Source organism: Xiphophorus maculatus, chromosome 11 (assembly GCF_002775205.1).
Source record: "Xiphophorus maculatus strain JP 163 A chromosome 11, X_maculatus-5.0-male, whole genome shotgun sequence".
In the NCBI taxonomy this organism is placed as follows: domain Eukaryota; kingdom Metazoa; phylum Chordata; class Actinopteri; order Cyprinodontiformes; family Poeciliidae; genus Xiphophorus; species Xiphophorus maculatus.
Genome location: NC_036453.1, coordinates 5286702 through 5307719, shown reverse-complemented (window position 1 = coordinate 5307719; position 21018 = coordinate 5286702). Strand labels below are relative to the sequence as shown.

Genomic DNA, 21018 nt, shown 5'->3' with positions numbered 1-21018 from the left:
ATGATGTATATCCACTTTGGACCCTGACATCTCAGTTATGATCATCTCGTGACAGCTGGAGTTACTTTGACACAGCTCACCTCCTCACTGACTGATGGATTTTATCTACTAGTTCCAAACATAAAAGATACATCATGCAAATGCTCTAGATGTTCATGTTTTGAAATAAGAACTCTAGAAAAGTCTTGAAAAGTCTAATCCTTTTAAAGATTACAGTACACAATATATTAAAAATAGATAGTAAAAACAACCTAAGTTGAAATCTTGTGTGTTCACTGAATAAATTGTTTAGATTTTTTATGTAGATATGAGTGTTAGAGAACATTTTGTCCTGTGAGCTGTTGTTGCTCTGCTTTTACTGAAATCTTTTAATTATAAGATGCTTGCATCAGTGAACTCCAATTTATACTAAAACATTTCTCCCTAACTCAACCGGCGTAAAAATGTAAATTTTTCTCATCTTCTCGTTTTCCCTTTTCAATTGTTCTATTTATTACCGCAGAAATATCACATCTTTACACTTATATTAATCATCTCCACTCATTCCTGTTCATAACAGTATTAATGTGCCTCATTTCAGACTAAATTCATTTGCATGTACTCTGCAGACAATAGATCTTTAATGTTGGTCTTCTCGTTTTATTCAGCATTTCAACACCTTAAAACTAAGCTAATATCTGATGTGTCAGAGTGTTCTAGGGAGGTGGATTTTCACATAGCTTGTACCCCTTTATTATTTATTTCATTAGGTGGCACAGAGTTGCTTGATTGAAGTTATTTACAATTTTTCAACTGAGTAACTAATAAGTTGATTCTTAGGGCGATGGGCAAGATAGAAATTATTTAGAAACAGAAAGTGGTCATCATAAAAACATATTTTCTAACAGTAATCAGGTTTTAATCTTATGGTGTTTATCAAGTTCTTCAAATAACACACCAACGATCCTGTAATATATTCATCCACATAAACAAAAACAGAAACGGTGGTGAAAAACTAAAGAACGCCCCAAGAAAAACACAATGTACCAAAAACATCATAATGCAATTTAAAATGTATTTTTGAAACTTTGTCATTAATGTCCAGTAGACTATAAAATAAGGTTCTAGAGAAAAGCAGTGGTATTCAGATTGGCAGCAGCAAGCAGCAATCTTAAAAATAGGTACTACCGTGCTTCTCTATGGATTTTTTTTTTCATCCACATGCAAGACATACTGTCCTACACGGTTAAAATTAGTAGAACTAATGTTCTTAATCCTTAAGCTCAGATGGTTTAGGGTTATGCCTGAAAAGTCTTCAGGATGCCTCCAGAGTGATCCATTTTTAACTCAGAAGAGAGATCAAGAGTAAAGAAGGGAAGATTCAGCATTTCAAGCAGAGATCAGTGAATAAAATCATTAGATGGATAGAGTAATGAATTAAAGAATTGTGAGAGAGCTTTAAAGTGTCTCTTTAAATATGCACACAATTAGTTCATGTTTTTATGCTCAAATTAAATTCTGAGCAATGAGGGCATATTTAGGGCACTAATCACAGTCGTAGTCGGTGAACAACTATAGAGCATACAGAAAAAAAATCCAAGTTTCTGATTCTTCAGCTTTAACTTTGTGTTTAGAATTGCTGAACAGATGAGACACTATTTATTAGAAAACTCAAAGCACAGAAACTTATCTGAATCATAAAATTTTGATTTACTAACTTTTTCTCATTTTACAAAGTTAATGACTGACCAAAAACAGGGAAAAATAAAAACACTGGTTTAATAATAGTGGTACAAAACATTATGTGCCTATTCTGGGCCAAAAATTAAAAAAAAATAATCACAATAAAATAAAACATGTATTACAATAATCTTTCACATGAATGGGAGAATGCTGATTATTTTTGCTGTGCCATGCTGGTTAGTGCTTGGATTATCATCAAAAACTGATGCAAAACCTAACCCAGATAGCCTTCCATATTTTTTGGCCAAACTAAAACAAAGATAATAATATGTGATGGAAGAATAGGGAATATAAGCTACACTAAGATAAGGATATTTGTTATTCCTGATGCTAACAATTTAATAGATGTTACAGAGTTGCGTAGTGCTCATTCATCTTGCTCCGAAGTGATTTGCCTTTGATGTCAGATTTAGCTCTTGAACTTTGAAGTAATCTGCATTGCAAATAAATGCAACATTATGAAAAAAAGAAGAAAGCATTTTACATTGTAATGAGTCCAAGATTGAACAGAATATTGCAGTGTGATGTTAAGTGGTTGTGCAAATTAAACAATAATAATGACTTTGTTCAAAATGCAATATTAATTAAAAAAAAAACAATTCTAACAAAGCATGTTAAAATAAGGGTAAAAACAATGTTTTGAAATAAAACATAATTATGAAATACTACAAATAAATATTGGCATGCCCATCTCCCATGTTAAATTTTGACTTAACTTATTATCTGAACATTTTCTTGTCTTGTATACAATTAATTCCAAAAGTATTTATACCCCTTATAATATTAAATGTAAAATTATTCAATAAGAAGCTTATTTCAGATAGGGGGTAAGTGTCCTAATAAAGAAAATTCAGCATTGAAAAGGAGTATTAATTTTTTTTAAATGAATAATTTATCAGTGTATCAACATTTTATTTAAAACAAATGTCTGTCTTAGTTCTCTTCACAAGTTTTCTCTCAGATTCAAGTCAGGGCTCAACAGTTGGGACACTTCAAATTGTTAATATTCGATCCAGTTTTTAAAAAAAAACTTTTTAAGAATATGTTCGAAATATTTGAAAATGACGAGGTTATTAAACATTTTGGGCTTAACTGTACTGTATAGTGGTAGATTGAGGGTCAATGGAAAAGAAAGAAAAAATGAAACCTTGCCAACAGTTCTTTTGACAAACTGCCCTGGGAACTCTGTGCACATGTATGGGGCATCACCAGCTTTGAAAAATACAGTGGCGGATTTAATATTTGTAAAGGGTTGTTCAACTCCAGTCCTTGAAGGTCACTTTGTCATGTTGATTAGGCAATTCATCCATTTGATCCAGGTGTTCCTCCCCATTTAAAGAACAAAAAGCCTTAAACCTGACCTGAGTAGCTAAACTATTCAGAGGTCTGTCCAGTCTGGTCTTCTGTGTCAAAAGCTTTGCTCAGAATCAGCAGCAATAAAACAGTAGCTGACACAGAGTCAACTACCAAGAATAAATCTTTCAACATCTATCTAAACATTGCTTCTGTAGAATGATTTACTCAAAAGAAAGACTGTAACATGACTGCTGAGTTATAAACTTCTGGCCTTAGTGCTTGAAACTTCTTTATGATAGAAAATGTTTTGTTACAAGCCAACTTTTGACTCTAGGGCAATTTTCTTAAAAGCACTAGACATGAGCGAGGAAACTGAATTGTTCTTTTTTAAATTATCTGCTTCTGATCATTTTAGTATTTGCATTAAGTCTGAACTTTTAGTATTAGGAGCTGTTGAGTTGTCTTTTAAAGGTCACCTTAGTGATTTATTACAGACAGAATATGTTGTTGTCAGTCCAAGTGTTTGACTTCAAAACCTAATCTCTTCCCTTGCCAGCAACTATATCGCTCTCAGAAGACGTACAGAATTCATGCCAGCGCTTGACTGTCAAGTCACAACATGCACCAGAGCTTCAAAACTCTGAATGTTTCTGTGTTGCCTCCCAGTGCTTTAGGGAGACCAGACAGAAAATTGAGTCTGATAAACTCAAGCTACAGTAATGAAAGTGTGGAGACATCTGTCTGTCTCTGAGTCTTTGGGTTTCTATGGCTTTTTAAAAATTGACTTGCAACGCATCTCTCTTTAAAAATTCAGATTGCATCATTACACTCCTCAAAGTCATTCGGTTGAATGAGAGCATTTAAAACGGGATCAGTAGTCTTACTTCCATATCATTTAACAGACATCAGAGGATAAGTTTCTAAATAGTTTTGTGTAATATTCAAGATGAAATGTGACCCAATAGCTGGACTTTGCAACTCAGGATGTTATATAATGTTAAATTTTATTCTGAGACCATACAAAGCATGACTGTTTCTTTAGGAAAAAAAAAAGATTTAATTGCTTCATCCCTCAAATAATGTGTCATAGTGGTCCATAGCCCTGTCCCGTGCGCCACATCTTATTGGAGTAGGACAGTAACGCATTACAGGTAACCATACATATGTCAACAGAGAGCAGAGAGCTATGAATGTCAAATCAAATTTTCCTACTGACTGAACTGTGGAAAGCATACACTGCAAATAGTCTGGGGAAAAGATAGGGGCTTTTGCTGGAATCTGATGCATAGTTGTTTTCTTTACTTCATATAAGTACAAGAGAAAGGTGGAGTGTGTTGAAGAGTCTTCTGAGGTTGTCTATTTTGCTTAGTCACAATAGCCTCCTGTCAACACATGGACGCACGCACTCCCTCCTCCTCTCTTTATCTCTCGATTGATTGCTCTAATCAGTGGGATGCAGTCAAGCTCTATGAGAGTGCCACGCTATTTTCCACTTTACTAACCCATGAAGGGTAGGAATACTCTCAATTTCAGCTCAACCAGGTCAGATGGAAAACAAGTCAGGTAAAAAAAGAAAGAGGAAAAAAGGCAGCATCTTCATTGAAAAAAACAACTTCTCTTTAAAGAAACAGTGAGATGAGTACTTTGAGTTTATGTGGGTGGCAGACAAAATTGACAATTATTTTATCTCAGTAGATTCAATTGAGTGTTACATATTTTCAGAAAGAATAAAAATCTTTTTATTTTCTTGCTTAAGAGGAGTTATGCTGAAGAGCCAACAGGTTAATCTGCTGGCAAGTAAGGAATCAGGGTGAACAAGCTGCTTTACACAAATGCTCCATGTAGACCAGAAACCTTCAAGATCATTCAAATTTAGGCTTACGCCTGATGATGTTGGAACATACTAAAGACTCAAAATATGATATTACTGGTGTGCCAGCAAAGGAATATAAAAAACTAGAAAATGTGCATACAATGTGAAAATTGTGTCCAACAGTTCCTTGCAGAGGTCTACAATCACTAAGTATGAAAATCATGGAGCAGACAATTTTACTAATGTATTTTGTTTTCTATCAAAAACAACATTTCACCCTCACTGTTTTTGTAGCTATCACCAAACATATCTGATCATTCTGTTTAGCAAAAATGGCAGAGCTTATTTAACATTGTTTTGTTTCCTGGCATGAACCCTGCTTTTAAGCAATATCCATGCATATTAATGGAGTTCAGATAGTTTAATATTAAGCTTTCCAATTCTTCCCAAAAGAAGTGACAATGTGTTTTTGGGAGGGTTTTTTTCACTGGAACACGCAACTGTAAATAAATATCAGACCTAAGTGTTGAAGTGAAGACAAAAATTTGGAAGTACTCATTCTTAATCATTCAGTTCATATTGTGCAATCGGCACATACAAGTGGCAATGAAGGAATCTTACGGCATGATTGTTGTTAAAAACAACACAGGTGTTAACGAGCCGGTGGCTAGGCTAAAGCTAAAGCAGTCATGCTTAGTGATCCCACAATAATAATACAGTTTCTGCCTTACCGACTGACTCTCTGCTTGTTTGTAGATGAATCATACCAGCAGATCAATGTTGAAAGTTGACACCAAACTCCCGTTTTTTTTGTTGTTGTTTTTTTGCTTTGTGTTGCCTTGCCTGCCGCTTCTAATTTTTCCGTCATTGTCCGTCCCTCTTTATGGTCCGAGTATAACAACGACTGTTCCGCCATGTTTTCTTCTGGCTGTCAATTCTTCAGCTACCACAAGTCTTTTCTTTATTTCTTGTTCCTTTTTTCTTTTTACTCTATTTCTTTTCACTTTTCTTCCATTTTTCCTTCTCTTCCTCTTCTGCTGATTTGACTTCACATGATTCTGTTTGATATTTGGTTGTTTTTAAAGTGTTTTCAGGTTTTGCATTTTGATGCCTTCAAAGATTTTTTTGTTCAGTCTTTGGCATATTTAGCAAATATGTATCCAAATTGCATCTGGCTCATCTATGTGGATAGCTCCAGATTACAGGTTTTTCTTTCTAGATTGGCACAATCACAGTTCAAGTTGACATTGACCTTGCTTGACAGAAAGAGTGATGTTTCAACAGTTCCCAGATTATGATCAACTTGATCACTTGATTTGATGACTGCCAGGCCAATGATCCCCAAATCACACCTCATTTATTTTTTTAAATGGATAAAGCAGGCTAACATTGCAATGATCCAGGAAATTATGAGGACTGTGCTTAAAACCAGACAGTTTAAATTAACTCTACTAATTATGCCAAGAAGACAGGTGAAATGTTCTGCCGGAATTATTACGCAAGAATATGATGGACTGTCATCAAAGCTTAAGGGAAGCTCTTAAATTTTCTTAAATATTCAGTGGCTAAATTTACTTGACAAAGGAAAGGCTTAAATGAAATACAGTGAAATGAGAAATAAGATTCTGCAGAAAATGAAACACCTGTCTTCAGATTGTGTGTTGCTGGAGACAGTGAAGGAGAGTCAGACAACTACTGTATGTTTTATTCATGTTCATCTGACTGTTGCTGAATGCCTGTTTTTACCTTGTGCTCTCCACACGAAGTAGTGGTTGCAGATTTTGTGCATTCATGTCGACAGAAAGGACAGGGAGTGGAACAACAGTGTGACAGGGACAGAGAGCAGGGGAGGGTGATGGAGATGCAATCAGAAAAAAACCCCAGTGAGATGACATAAAAGGCCAAAGGGACAAGAGGAAATAAGAGATAAACAATTGAGAGAAAGAGTACCAAGAGAAGAAAAGAGAAATGAAAAAAAGAAGCTCAGACAAAAAGTGTGAGTCACATAGTGAGAGTAAAAAACTTTAAGGAAAGAGTGAAGAATGAAAGTGGATGAAAAATCAGTGTGGAGATGTGGGTGTGTGTGTGTGTGTGTGAGAGAGAGAGAGAGGAGTGGGGGCAAGATTAGGGAGGTGATATCAGACTGTCCATCAGTGTCACAGAGCTTGTGTCCTCTGTAAGTCATTTCATTCATCAGCCTGGAAGCTCAGATTGTGTCTGGATGGCCTGTTTACTTATTCTACATCATAGCAGCGTGTTACAGTATATGTGTGTGTGTTATATCTGCTTTCAGAATAGACCTCTGTTGAATCAACTCTGAATATTGATGTAAAAATACCGGCACACAATTTTACATCTTGGACCACATGGTAAAACATCAGCAACAGATGGATGTAATATCACTTCAAAACACACTGGTTTACACAAAACTATAGTACATTTACTCTGTAATAATCAAATTTGAGTAATTTACTATCATTTCATCATTAACTTACTTCCTACTGTTTTAAAGTTTAGTTTTTGTAAAAGCTCAATATTGAAAACATACATCTAGACATTACTTTGTAAAAACAATTGTATTCCTAATGTAATACATGATCCTAAAGAGCTTTGGGCACTAACGTTATCATTTTTGTATGCAGCAGAGGAAAACGCTTCACTGAATTATGTTTAATCAGCGCATTCCTTTCTCCTTCACTGCTGAGCATATACTTGAGACCAAAAAGAACCACTTAGCAAAAACCCATCTGTGTTCAAATGAGGGTTGTCATCCATCAAGCAACCCTGTGCTCTTATAGTGTCAGTGTGGACAATGTGTGGTGGCTGATTGACAGGAAACAGTGCATTATGTTTAAAAGTGACACTAATGTACTGGTGTTGGTTAACTGACTGACTAATACTATAAATAAATAATAAATCTACAGCAGATCAAGAAAATAATAGTATAAGCGTTAACTGGCAATGTGCAGGAAATAAATGATATATCAAAATGTTTAAAAAATTGGTAAAAATGCTTTATTTTCATATATGATCATAAATATACCACTTCATTGAGCTTTATTGATTTCTGTTATATGCGCTCAGAGGTTTGTCCACCTTTACTGTAATGCTACTCCTGACATGTTATTGGCTTGTTTTCCAGATTAAATTTGAAGCATCGCCCATCAAACAGCAAATCAAAGGATTTTATGTATTACACATCAGAAGCTTTAGATCCCACAGTGTTTTCTTGTGGACAGATGGCATCGACTGATATAGCTCATGTGATGAAGCTATATCAGTCAATAAAGCTCTGACAAGTGATAAAGCTCGCTTCTCGAGAACTCAAATTCCTATTCTGTTTTATTTTCTTTTTTCTTTTTCTTGAACTTCTTTGACTGTTTGCTTTTTGTGTCATGGGAAAGAACATCCATCCTCTCCTCCCCCCACTCTCTTGTTTCCTGTTTTTTTTTTCTTTTTTTGTTTTAACTGGCATTTGGTCAGTTGTGACACAGTGTTATAAAACTCTGCACTGTGCTAGAAATCAGTGATTGCTACAATTTTCTAGCCCTGCTTTGGGAGATAATCTGGTGCAACCACTAGCTGCAAGCTTCAAATTAGGTTTTCAACTCTACATAATTCTCCCAGGGGAATGTACTCATTTGCTGTTTTGCATGAGTGTATGCATATATTCTTGGAGCTCAGAAGTAAAAGGTGCATTTCATTTAAACACTTCGAATGAACATGCATTTATCAAAACGCTGTGTGGGTTGTCAGAGAACTGCTCACCAACAGTGAAGGTCTACTGTAAGAGGGTTTTTCATATGCTTCCAAATGCATGCCACTAAAGCATGTGATTGTGACAACTGGTGCTCATGACGATGCTCATTTGTTTATGCTAAAACAAGAGCAAAGGCAAGGAAGTAGAAGTAGGCACTACTGGAGACATTTAGATTATCTTCCATTTCTTTATTTCTAGTGAGGAAAACAATTAATCCAACTGGCCTCATTTTGCCAAATAGTCAAGATGTGTCTGATGCGCCTCTCATACATTTTCTCATCTATGCCTTTCTCAAGTATAATGTTCCCAGCATTTCCATCAGTCATCAAGGTCCATTAAAGAGCCGTTCATCTGAGAGGCCACTCTATGACATTAGGCGAATAATGCATCATTTTGGCCTGATGGGAGCTGGTGGGGGTAAATTAGTGGCACTGATTGAGAACCCTGGTTTACATTGATTACCTCTAAGCCGATGGAGCGTGGAAAGACATTTTGTAAACCTTGCCTGCTATTTCATATTGAGCATGTGCAAAATATTGTGAAAGAGAGAGAGAAAAAAAGACCAACGAAGCAGTAATAAAGACAAATTAAAGCAGCGTTCATTTCACTACTGCTTGAGATTGAAAAACTGTTGCCTAGGATACTGTGAATTTAAACAGAGGAGGGGGGGGAGAAGCAAAATGGGCTGAGAATGAGAAGGAGTCAAAGAGAGATAGACAGAAAAGGCAGGACGTGTCGTTTAGCTTTGTGCCTCTTATCGATTCCACCCTGTCATCACTGAGGAGACCACTTAGCCATTAGAAGATTAGGCTTGTAGTAGGCCTATATCTCACAAGGACAGCCAAGTTGATGATGATGAAGTAGTTCATGGAGAGCCTTCAAAATGTAGCGATATATTACAAATTCATACAACAGAAAGAGCAGCAAAACAGAGATATATTTTCTTGCTACAGGGATGTAAATCTCACACAATATAACTCTTTAAGGACATGCAAATAAGTTCACTAATAACGTCAACATTCATGCTATATTTTCGTTTTCTTACAAAATGTTTGTAAAAACGGAAAAAGACTGTGGAAGGTGTTTTTTTTTATTGCAGTGGGAATCCCGTTTCCTTATTTAAGATCCTTCTGTCCATACACTTGCCGAGCCTTGCAAAAGTGTTCATACACTGTTACTTCTTTCATCTATTGTCACATTACAACCTTAAGCTTTTTGCTATGTGATACACCAGGATGAATGGTACACACTGTGAAAGAGGAAACAACTGAAGAAGAAATTGACATTTATCCAACAAAGACATTTTTAATGTTATTTAAAAGTTCACTTTTAAACAACATTAGTCGGTGTGTGATGACTGGAGGTGGCAGCAACACTGAGATAAAGTGGTAGATTTACAAGAAAAGTTACAGAAACATAATCAAGAAAAAAATAGAGGATGAATATGTGTGCATTTCCAATCTAAATTTAGATCTGTATGTTTTAGTTTTAAGTTTATTTATGTTTTGATTATTTTTTAACTTTTCCATACACTCTCATTTGACCAGGGCACCTTCCCCTACATGACTGTCCCTACATGGGTTGCGGTAAACTTTAAACAGGAAGCCTTATAACTGTCTTTCAACAATGGCTTTTCTTTTACCACTCTTCCATGAAAGTCAGATCCTATGAATGATAGTTGTCCTATCGACAGATCCTCACATCTGAGCTGTTCATCTTTGCAGTTCCTCCAGAGTTGCACTGGCGTTTTGGCTGCATCCCAGGTTAATGTTCTCCTTGTCATTTTTATTATTATTCCCAAATTGCTGAGGCCTTTACAGTTATTATTAGTGTGCCAGTAAATTTCAAGGTTGTAAAAGTAAAGGGGCTTAATATAGATACAGGGCACCCTTCTTAGACCTTTGATGTATGAATTCAGAAAATTGTGTGCGACTTACCATTAATACATCTATTACATTCATTGGATTGCTTTATCAGAATGTATGACAACTTGCACTGAGTCATTTCTAAATCTTTTTAAAACAGTTTCAAATTGCTCCCAGGAAGACATTACTTTTAATTTTACAGCAGGATGTAGGTTTCCTGCCTGTGGGTACATGTGTCTGCAAGTCCAAAAGAATAAACCGTTTTGTATGGAAAATTAAAAAAAACATTTGGATATGCATATGGACACGGGGCAATGTCAGAAGGCTGTGGAAGAGGTAAATGTAGGGTGTCAGAAGATAGCCTGCCTCAAGTATATTCAAGTAGATACATGTGTGTTCATGCATGAATAACTAAAAACACATCAAATAGAGACCTACATGCACTCTAGAACTTTGAAAAAAGGCAAGTGTATTAATGACACTTAGCCTTACACCAACTCTTCAGACCAAGTGAAAGTCTGACTATGCCAAAAGCTGTTTAAAGTTAATGACCCAGCAAACATTGAAATTCATTCACATGATGCAAGCCCATGAATCAACTAACTTCAAAAACAGCAGCAAAACTCTCTGAACACTTTGGCTGAGATTCACTCCTCTAGCTTTTACGGCACAGAAATTTAAAGTGACATTCTCTTATTTTTTTACTTATAATCTGCCCAAGGTTTCTTTTGCCAAACGGATGGTCTTTAGTGGACACATTAGCAATGACACATCACTTTACTGCCACTTAGACATTTGTACTCTGTGATAGGGTTCTCTTGCTACTCCTGTCTTTATGTATGAATGTGTATAGAGAGAGATAAACATGCGATATTCCTGTCTCTCTGTGTTTGGTTGCTGTGTCCTACTTCCTCCACCTACCAGTCATACAGAGTCCCTAATGAGGCCCCTGGGAAGCTGTCAAGAGCTTGTGCTTCTCCCAAACAGCTCTGCTTCCAAGTCGATTTCAAAGCTTTTGCCTTTAAGGCTGCACAGCCTATGAACTGCCAGGTTTGGTAACCAGCCGTCCGATTTTGTCACCATTCTTACAAATGCTAACAGCAGCAGATTTGGCATGGCTGCCAGGATATTTGAAATAACGCTGTAGATCCATTTGTTCACACGTGTTTGCACAAACTGACAAACTTCCCTGACAAACAAGCCGACACGCACCCATCTGGTTACAAGCCTTTGCTTTATGTGAGCTGATTTAATTTAGTCTCTCCTCTCCCCAGTTTCTCTGTCTCATCATGAGTGCTCTTGGAGAGATTCAGTGATTACTTAAAACAAAGAGGTCCCATAAAAAGTGAAGATATTGCTTCACACTCAACAAATACATGCAATTCAGCAATACAATGAGCGTCTAGATGGAGAGAGCACAAACATGCAGAGATTTACAGCAATGAAGAATGCCACCTTCCCTGAAGGAAAAGTCAGATTCTTTCCAGTTCACCGACCATGCTTTTCTTCCATATCCCACTTTGAGCTGTTTTCCTGAAATCTTCCCTACTGAGAATACTTCAGGTGAAATGGGACAATAGCAATGAAGCATTCTTCACCGCTAATATTCAGACTCATGCTTGTAACATAGAGAGGATACTTAAAGTGAACTGTAAAGAGGAAAAATAACTCAGCTTCTTTTGTTTCAAGAGAAAGCTCATGGACATGAGATCCCATAAAATGTGATTTCACTTGCAGAATAGCACCAATGAAATTTGTTACCTTGGTCATACAGGTTCTTCTTTTTTTTCCGTCTTTATATGACCATGAGAATGCTTCTCTTGTAAATTATTACAGCCTTAAAGCCCATTTTCCATTGTCCAGTCTTACTCTAACCAGTGATGTCTGGTTTGGTACCATCCAAGTAGGGAACATCTAAATTGCAGTATGTTCTTTACTATTATGGGGTGATTATGGGCAGCCATGAGCTGTGGTCGACAATCCAACGATGCTGTTTGCAGCGACACTCGGTAGCGACGACCTCGAGGTTGTGGTTTTGATGGACTCATATAAACTCAGAAATGTGTTTCTGCCTTAATGACAAACAGCCAGAAATGTCACATAGTTCAGATTAAAGGCTAAAATGATGTTACATCTCATCCTCCATTTAGGTGTTATTATGGTTTATTTAATTTTGTCTTATGAAAAGTCATTGCTGGCCCAAATAAAATTAAAACAATTTAGATTAGCTGATTTGTTTGCTATACGTAAAATAAATTTATATTGTGACACTTTATTTTTTAAACATGTCCAACATTTGGATTTAGGTAAATCAGTGAAATGGTGTAAACCATTTGCCACACATGAACTTTATTGAAAAGAAAAATCAAAACAAAGAATAAAATGCACATCACAGCAAACTGATGTTATGTAATTCTGGCGTTTCCCTCTGGCTGGTGAAAAATCTGTAACAGAACATTGATCAAACATCTTTTCTCACTTCTTCATTCTTCGGAGAGACGTTTTGCTTGCAGGACTGCAAAATCACAATCATTCCAAAACTTGAAGCATGTGCTCCTGCTCACAATTCTTCTTCTTGACACTGAGCAGTTCTCTCATAGCAGACCTATCAAACCTTTAAGTCCTCTAAAAACCTATAATGCAGAAGAGTTCATATTTGTTATGCTTGCTTCGTCATTGTACTGTGGTCATTTATGGATGTGTTGCAACTGACATCAAAACCTGCCAACTGAATCGATTATGTATTGTATCTGGAATATGTCAGTAATGATTGTTTATAATAATTTAACTCTCCAAACAGTCACTTCATCCACATACACACCAACCACAAGATGGACAACACAACTGCTGCACAAGCACTTGATAACTTTGTTTGCACAGTCCACAGACTGAATTATTTAAATACAATTGTTCTTGCATGAAAGAGATTGACCATTTTCTTACTCCAGTATGTAAAAAATATATCTTGAAAATATTTTAGGGAAATAAGATGAAAGACTCTTATACAAGTTTAAATCTTTCATTTTAGATATTTCCACAAAGTTAAATACATGTATTCACTAAGATTTTCTGTAGCATCTTGGCGCACAAGTTGTGCGATTTAATTGACTCAACACTGTGGTGTCAATGCTGATAAAAAACAGCCAGTGTTCTGGGATGTTCCTCTACCAGAGTGCCTAACCTCCTGGGATTCATAGTAAACAGAGACAGCTGCAATCAGTGGCACGCCTGCACAGTCTGGTACCATCAGCATGTTTCATTATGTTTGCAAGAGTGCCCAGTCCAGAGCAGCCACATTTTTAAACTTATGTTTCTCATTTATTTTAATTTTTAAGGGTCAGGCCCCAGTGAAATATGCAAAAAAAATTTATTCAAAAGCTTAAAATCCATTCAACATTTACAATGATGTTTTTCAATCTGTGAAGGTCAGGTAGCAATGTTTTGCAAATTTCCACATACATTTGCAATAGGCCTTTAAACCTAATGAAACCTTGTTTACTATTCACAATATGTATTGCATGAAAACATTTAGTCCCATTTTTGTGTGTGGAACCAAACCACTTCATTTGTACTTTTGTATTTCTGGATTGACTAGACCGCTTCTCTGAAGATGCAGTTTTAGCAGGCAGTGCGCTAAACCTTCATGTTTTGGAAGCAAAATAGCACCTTCAAATTTTGGCCCTCATCACTTCTGTCCAGAATTAATTGCAGCTGACTATACTTGTATGCAAAGTCAATTAGTGACCACTTTTTTATTTCCAAGGTCATTTGGCCCAGTTCTGAAACAGTTTAATCAAAATTGGTCATGTGACACTGATGTAGCAAAAGACTGAGTGTTAAACTGAAGTAATGTAGGTGGCATGGTAGTTTTGCATGGTGTTGAAAATATAGGAAAAATAAAATATTGGCTAGATACTGATCCTAAATGTCATGCTCAATTTTTCCTGCAGTTTGGAATATAAACTGGAGGTGGACAAAAAAAGTCAAACTATATAGAAGTCAAGTAATCTGCAGATTCATATTACCAATGTTGCACTGGTAACAAAATTAGCATGATTTAATGAGGTACAGGATAAAGCTTAATGGTCTACAAATCCATTTAGAAGAATTTGCACCCATAGAAAATCTCATCAGTTTTTGGCGGCGTCGCTTGACACGTTGTGGGCGGCGTCGCTTGACACGTTGTGGGCGGCGTCGCTTGACACGTTGTGGGCGGCGTCGCTTGACACGTTGTGGGCGGCGTCGCTTGACACGTTGTGGGCGGCGTCGCTTGACACGTTGTGGGCGGCGTCGCTTGACACGTTGTGGGCGGCGTCGCTTGACACGTTGTGGGCGGCGTCGCTTGACACGTTGTGGGCGGCGTCGCTTGACACGACACGTTGTGGGCGGCGTCGCTTGACACGTTGTGGGCGGCGTCGCTTGACACGTTGTGGGCGGCGTCGCTTGACACGTTGTGGGCGGCGTCGCTTGACACGTTGTGGGCGGCGTCGCTTGACACGTTGTGGGCGGCGTCGCTTGACACGTTGTGGGCGGCGTCGCTTGACACGTTGTGGGCGGCGTCGCTTGACACGTTGTGGGCGGCGTCGCTTGACACGTTGTGGGCGGCGTCGCTTGACACGTTGTGGGCGGCGTCGCTTGACACGTTGTGGGCGGCGTCGCTTGACACGTTGTGGGCGGCGTCGCTTGACACGTTGTGGGCGGCGTCGCTTGACACGTTGTGGGCGGCGTCGCTTGACACGTTGTGGGCGGCGTCGCTTGACACGTTGTGGGCGGCGTCGCTTGACACGTTGTGGGCGGCGTCGCTTGACACGTTGTGGGCGGCGTCGCTTGACACGTTGTGGGCGGCGTCGCTTGACACGTTGTGGGCGGCGTCGCTTGACACGTTGTGGGCGGCGTCGCTTGACACGTTGTGGGCGGCGTCGCTTGACACGTTGTGGGCGGCGTCGCTTGACACGTTGTGGGCGGCGTCGCTTGACACGTTGTGGGCGGCGTCGCTTGACACGTTGTGGGCGGCGTCGCTTGACACGTTGTGGGCGGCGTCGCTTGACACGTTGTGGGCGGCGTCGCTTGACACGTTGTGGGCGGCGTCGCTTGACACGTTGTGGGCGGCGTCGCTTGACACGTTGTGGGCGGCGTCGCTTGACACGTTGTGGGCGGCGTCGCTTGACACGTTGTGGGCGGCGTCGCTTGACACGTTGTGGGCGGCGTCGCTTGACACGTTGTGGGCGGCGTCGCTTGACACGTTGTGGGCGGCGTCGCTTGACACGTTGTGGGCGGCGTCGCTTGACACGTTGTGGGCGGCGTCGCTTGACACGTTGTCTAATCAAAGCCACCTCATCAATTTCCATTTGCACTGATTGATTCAATTTTACATGCAGTACTCCCTCTCCCCCTTTTCTTTAGTAGCCTAGGCTGCTGCTCCCCCACCATAACCCTGAGGTCCATTTATAAAAAGATTTCAGACCTTACCTTCTTTAGCTTGTTGCTTCAACATAACAGTCATGGTTGGTTGAATGGCAGTGCTCCTCTTGAGAGAAATATCATTTTCTGACAATTCTGCAAATCAGACCACATTGTTATTTTCCTGACACTTTTAAAAGATGGCTTCACTTGTCAACTTACCGTCTTGAATCTTTTGCACACCATCTCTAGCGAGCAGCCAACTTGATCCTATGGACAAGACTTAGTTATGTTGTACATTTGAAATGGTTGTTCAAATCTCATTAAGGTGGACATATCATGCTTTTAAATCCTTTTATACAGCATTCACTTTGCTATAAAATGTAGAACTCAGATACTTTGGTCTCAATTCCTTTGTTTTTCTTAACTCCTAATTTACCCGTTCTGAGCAGAATCCGAAGGCCATGGTGTACATTATTCATGTCTCAACACAGCTTTGCTGTCAGTTTAGTTTCATTTAGAGCCAACGGCGTTGCTGTGTCCCCCCCAGTCTCAGAAGCAAAGAGGAACTGACCTCTTCATAGAAAGTATTTTTGAAATTTCCTCGATACAGAGGCAGTGGTTCGCAAGTGTGCCAAAACAAATTCAACTTATGTGGCTACACTCCCTGGGGGCGGAAAGTACAGCAGAATGAGCCTTTTGACTTGTCTGCATGCAACTTCAGCACAACTGAAGTTGGATTTAGTCATTTACCGTTCAACTTTTTAGAAGTTGCACAGCAAATGCAGTGGCATCATAGAAAAGTCACAGTGAACAGAGAGATATTGACTGAAATCTTACCCAAAATAAAATGCTACACAATGCCAGGAGATAAGTTAAAAAACAAAAAAAGGCTAAAAAGGTGGATTTAGCATGATATGTGTTCTTAAAAAAATGGTCTGGATTTTTTTTAAAGCACCAGTAAGCCCCATTGCACTAACAATTACATACAAACCTTGAAAAGAGAAACAGAGAGCATACAAACCTTTGTGAAGGCACACAGCCACCACACAAGTGAACAGGATTCCAACACAACCCATGGCTCCTGTTGCTACCTGAAAATGCAATCACTATCTGATGCTTAAAAACCTTTTCATGTGTAGGTGGCACAGCTGAAGTTGATCAACTGTAATTGGGTTTCTCTCCTGAAAATTCTTTGTTCTCAATGAAAGCAAGGATTTCCTGTGACAGTCATGTTATGTAACTTGAGCTCACATGAGAACATTTGCATAAACAAGCACAAATTCAGCTACATTTTAAAAAGTGGGTTTAGGGTCTGAAGCTACTCGTATTTTACATAACTGTCTACATATAATAAACTGAGATGAAGATTAATGATACACTTAATCTAGAACAATCTTTATTTATTATTTCTTAAAAAAAACATTTTTCCTATTATTTTTCCAGGCCTTGAAATTAGATCACTCTGAATGTTTTTTACACCATGGACAGAAACATCTCATTTAGTTTTCTTAAAATTATTTTTTAAGCTTCTTATTTCATCCTGCATTTTTGAAATTTTCACTTCAATGAGACAAATTGAGTCGTCATTTTGAATAATTTGTCAAACAGCAAATTTATGTAATGTGTTCCAAACCTTAAGTATAAGAAATTACTTTTTCTGTTGCCATTCATATCACCAGATTTTGCAAACTATTCGCATTATCAAGCTTGAGGCACCAAAGTGAAAAAGGTTGCAGTGTTTGTGAACCTTGTTGACCAATAAGATATTTTCTCCTGGGTGCTGTGGTGGCGCAGGGATAGCGCACAACTCACCTAAGGAACATGTTGCAGGTTCAATTACCAGCCTGATGACCTTTGCTGCATGTCTTCCCCCTCTTTCATTACCCACTTTTCTGTCTAACTATTCTCAAATAATAAAAAAAACCCTTTAAAAAGATATTTTCTCCTCTGGAATCCTAACTGTGTTTTTGGGGTTTAAATTTTAGTAATTCTGTTTATTTTATATTCTTTTGTTAAAAGATTTTCATCACTGGATTGGATGTTTAACAGAGCTTGCGTTGATAAATTCTGGAATGTGTTTATAATTTTTATTTAGATTATGACAAAATTTAAAACATAGATTTTTGAACCCTGAATATACTTCAACAAATATGTACATACTGATTTCTGCTGTTTTTAGATTGAAGAGCATGGCTTGACAATCTGAGTGGCATTTTGCCAGAATTGATTGTTTGATCTCAAAGAAAACTTTTTACCAAGTGTTTATGTTTCTGTGACAGTTGGTGAATTTGCATAGTAAATGTGCAATCAATGAATGTACATATGCAGAAACATAAAGCTTTAATTGATGAAGGAGTTTGCTGATGTCCTAAAGCACAAACTGACAGGAGGAAGTGATATTCAGAGGGAAGGAGGGAAAGAAATAAAAAAAGGAAAAATATATCTATGTAAGGTACTTTTCTCATGTAGTGTTGCTCTGAAACAACGTGCAACACTTGTACTTGAGGATGAAAAAAAATGTAATTCAACCAAATAAACAATACAAAACAATGTGATGCAGCCATGAAAAACACTACAAAACATACAGAAGAGAGAAAATGCTGGCAGATAAAAACAAATTGTTTTATGAAGCTCAACACACAAATGCATCATTTTACACCGCTGTGCAAGAGACTAATAATTTAGCAATGCAAGAAAGACAGGCGAGAAGAAAAATGAGTGGGAAGGAGGCGATGTAATTCTTCATTCTTGTTATCTATTATGCCAAGCTTGCAAATATTGTTCCGACCAAAAAGATGCTTATAGGAAGAAACAGCCCGTTGCATTCTGAAAAGGAGCATTATTATTTAAAAACTGACATCTTTGCCCAGATCTCCATTTCAGGAACACAGACAGTTTAATCAATAGCTGACCAAACAAGCTAATCTTCTCAAAGCTAAATGGTAGACAGGAGAGATGTAAAGCAGACACATGATTTGACCAGCATCTGTCATGGTGAAGTGTCCTTGGATAAGATACTGAATCACTGCCAGATGTAATTAATATTCTTCTGACCTCTTCTGGAAGCAAATACATGTAGACAAAAATCACTTCATCGATGTGATTCAACCAGTTTTCAAGCATAGACGCATAATTTGAGAGTAAAATTTAGTCAAAAACTTTGTACAAATTATGTGACTTAGTAGCAGGGAAATGTGAGAGGAAATCAAACGTAGATGAGATTCCTCTTTTGTTTCTCTGTGAAAAACTAGAGCTGACACGTACCTTAGATCTTCTCTGTGCCCTTAGTCTGTATTTGAGTTTCTGAACTAAAATAGAATCCATTTTGTTATGCTCACACAGATCCTGACCCAGAAAGTAGATTTGTTTTCCTATTTTACCAATGATTTTATGGCAGAATGATGTGGCACAGGGAGGACCATGCTGTCAATGTCATCTTAAAGATTACAACATATACATTTCAAATAAAAAAATAGTTAATTTAACACTGTAAAGCTGCACAAAGTAACTACAGATTGAGCATGCTGATCACCTTATTGTAAAAAACTGACCGGAAAACCCAAAATGTTTAGCCCCTCTCAGATTTTAGCTACCATAAACCATAAACCAAGCTTTATGGATCCAATTTTTTCTTAAATATCATAGATTTTAATTCAGCAAGCTCACAGGCATATGTGTGCTTTCAAAATGTGCAGCTGTTGTTACAAAAGCAAAGGTGCATGGCATACAGTTGAGCTGAATTGGCATGAGCGCATTCATAAAATCTGTGTTGAAACATTCCCCAATATATTATCTTGCTGAAACTTATTCAGTACGAGTAAATTTGTTGTGAAACAGCAATGTTGTCACCTTGCAGCTGATTGTCGAGTCGTGTTTGTAAAACATGTGTAGATCTTAAAGGAGCGTTCTGTTCATACAGCACCAGTCTAATTTATGGTGTTTATATAAAAACTGGAAAAATTAATTAATTAATTTATAGTCATGTTTAGTCGTAGTTCAATTAGATTTATTTTTAATTCATTCCACTTTGTCATATAATTGTTAAATAGATTTATAGTAAAATTAAAAATCCACACAGTCTGATTAAGTATTGTAGAATACATATAGTCAAACATATTTGCATAAGAACAGAACAGATTGAAAAGACTGATTAGCAGTTAACCGAATCCTACAGCTGATGTCAAAAGTACAGATGAATTGAAATTGTTTAGTGCTTTGTAAATTTTTTATATGATAGAATAAAAACATTAATTTCCAGCTTATGCTGTTCTCACAAACTAAAGGTATTCAAAAAGAACTCATTGAAACTTGTATATGTATCTTTATGGGATTGTAGTTCTTATGCATTTTATACTTTTTATGATCACAGAGGTAGTCTGTATGGGGTGATGGTGTGGGAAGCATTGTTAGGCATCTGACAGTCATGATGTTTACCCATTCATAGTGATTGCTGGTCATTTGCCTGAGATTTTATTTTTAATAACCAACATGCTTTCAAAATCCTCAGTAGACATTACATTCTAGCTTTGGATAACCATTGGAACCAGAAAAGGTTCTCTGAGGCTACAGAAACATTTAAAATAGAAATCTCTCGGAAGAAAAGATAAAACAGAAAAAAAGATGTAGGAAACTGAGAAGGGACACAGACCCAGATGGCGGAGTTGAGATTTTGTTGTGCCAAGATCATTTATCTCCACTGAACAGCCTCCGAGTGCAGAAAGGCTGTATGACAGAAATCAATCAGAGGGCAATCGTCCATACAGAGGCACTAATGTTCCAACCTATCAATACAGGCAGAGCAGAGAGGAGAAGCACTGCAGGAGGAAGAGAAAGGTGAAAAAAAGCAGATGAGGTTTTCTGGGCTTTTCCTTAAGTAAGAAAACATTTCCGGTGGAAACCTTATTTTTCCTGCAGCTCAATGTAAGAAGGAAACAAAAATATTTTTCTCAGAACAAACCAACATAATAAAGTTAATATCTGAGTCTGTTTTGATTTACCATTCAACATTCTGGGTCAAGCAAAGTTGAATGATTCCACTTGAGTTAGTGAAGGCATTTTAAAGTAGCCTTTATCCTCAATTATGTGCTCCATCAGCTCATGCATTGTTGATATCTGACATTTAAATTTTCATGTTTCCCACAGCTTCAATGAGTAACTTC

At 37.7% G+C, this 21018-nt stretch overlaps 1 protein-coding gene across 2 annotated transcripts in view; it reads left to right on the top strand.

Annotated features, from left to right (window-relative positions):
• Positions 1–21018, top strand: part of kctd16 (potassium channel tetramerization domain containing 16) — an 87440-nt gene that overhangs the window by 50890 nt on the left and 15532 nt on the right. The gene's annotated exons all lie outside the window — the stretch shown is intronic.